This window comes from Aplysia californica, unplaced genomic scaffold (assembly GCF_000002075.1).
Source record: "Aplysia californica isolate F4 #8 unplaced genomic scaffold, AplCal3.0 scaffold00231, whole genome shotgun sequence".
In the NCBI taxonomy this organism is placed as follows: Eukaryota; Metazoa; Mollusca; class Gastropoda; order Aplysiida; family Aplysiidae; genus Aplysia; species Aplysia californica.
The window spans coordinates 228,034-229,952 of NW_004797501.1; the positions used below are offsets into that span (position 1 = coordinate 228,034).

The window sequence follows — 1,919 nt, forward strand, 5'->3', positions numbered from 1 at the left end:
TAATGATAATAATAATAATAATTCTTCCCCTCCTCCTCCCAACTATGTCTCAGATAGTACTCAACGCACCCTCCACCAACCATCAGTAACATTTTCAATATAATAGCATATCAGATCTCTCGGTCTCATAGCCATACCGTCTTCGTCCAAACGTCATAGAGCACATTAAAATCATTAAGGAGAAAGTCTACATCAATATCTTATTTCCGAGTACAGCTTACCCCAATCACCTCTCACTCACCCATCACTCTACTCACCTCTCACTCACCCATCACTCTACTCACCCCTCACCCTACTCACCCCTCATCCTCACCCCTCACTCTACTCACCCCTCATCCTCACCCCTCACTCCCCCCTCCCCAGCCACCCTCCCATATGGTCCACAGACTCATCAAGATGGCTGGAGCACGTGTTGTGGTGGGCCTGAGGCTGAATATAGCAGAGTGTGGAGGGCGAGAGAGGGAAGGAGGAGGGAGAGCGAAAGAGAGAGAGAGAGAGAGAGACAGAGAGAGAGAGACAGAGACAGAGAGAGACAGAGAGAGACAGAGAGCGAGAGAGAGGGAGAGACAGAGAGAGAGGGGGGAGGGTAAAAGGAGAGAGAGAAGGAGAGAAAGGAGGGGGGTGGAGAGGGAGAGAGGACGAGCAAGACAGTGATAGTTTGATATATAAAGATAGATGGATAGATAGATAGATAGATAGATAGATAGATAGATAGATAGATAGATAGATAGATAGATAGATAGACAAAGAGGTAGATACATAGATAAATAGACATTAACACAGCAAGCATACAACCCATTATACATTTTTCCTAGCTTTATGTAATGGCCACAGTTCAATAAATCAGGAAGTCATTTCCTTTCTGGTGCATTCCTATGCACAGCCAATGAATGAACGCCTAGAAGTCTAACTTTTATGAAGTCAGATTATACAATATTCAGTCAGCAGGCTTTCATAGATTTACATTCCTAGACGGCTCGTTGTCATTCCCGCCGACTTCGATCTCCACCATAAATGGTTTACATTATTATTATTGCTGTAAAACTCTGCTCTCCATTAAAATATTATGCTCAGAACCAAATGAAAGGCAAACTATCAGTCTCGCTATAGGCCATTGCTTGAGGCACACGTTCCTCTTCAACCCGTCAAGATATGGCTCTCATTAAGTCATATGTGTGTGATCTAGTACGCTCTACAATGTAAGTTAGTAGAGGTTTTACAGCGCCCTCTACTGCATAAGGTCATATGAGCACCAAGGAGTGGAAGTCAACAGAGAATTCCAAACGGGGAATCAGGCTTACTATGCTCACCTCTCTAATAACTTCAACAGCACAAAGTCTGCTTCGATTATCAAGGCACCCAGGAAATAGCGGGTCATAATAGAGTGATAAACATACAAAAGAAGTAGAGGGAAAATGACGATAGTAAGGATGATGAAAGAAAAAGCAGCAGTTCCCTGTTGCAGTTCCGGCACAGTTATAAGCATGAAATGATGAATCAGACCATTTACAATTCTACTGTGCAACAGAACATGGTAATGTTCCCTTTGGGAATGGCCTAAGGGCACTTCAGTCCGTAGTACCGACCTGGGGTGGGGAGGGGGGGGGTAGCTCTGCCCTCTACAATGAACCTGAATACGTCAAAGTGCATAATCTAGCATATTTTAATAAAAATCATTGGTACTTGCATAAAACTCTCATTTAGATTGCAGCAGAGCCTTTAAAAAAAAATTCAAATAGGACGTAAAAATTCCTACCAATGATGAAGATTTAACTCCTTAAAAAATCGGACATGAGTGGGAGGGGGACGGGTTGAGAGGGGGGAGGAGGGCTGGTTGTCATGACATTTACAGGAATCTGTCCTATATACCGATGTGCATACATTAAACAGTAATGCAAGCCCTTTGAGGAGTGACACAG

General features: G+C 43.5%; 1 protein-coding gene across 1 annotated transcript in view; it reads right to left on the reverse strand.

Annotated features, from left to right (window-relative positions):
- The window catches only part of LOC101859788 (gamma-aminobutyric acid receptor subunit alpha-3-like), a gene marked incomplete in the record, with an annotated part of 175,432 nt that overhangs the window by 120,770 nt on the left and 52,743 nt on the right, over positions 1–1,919 (reverse strand).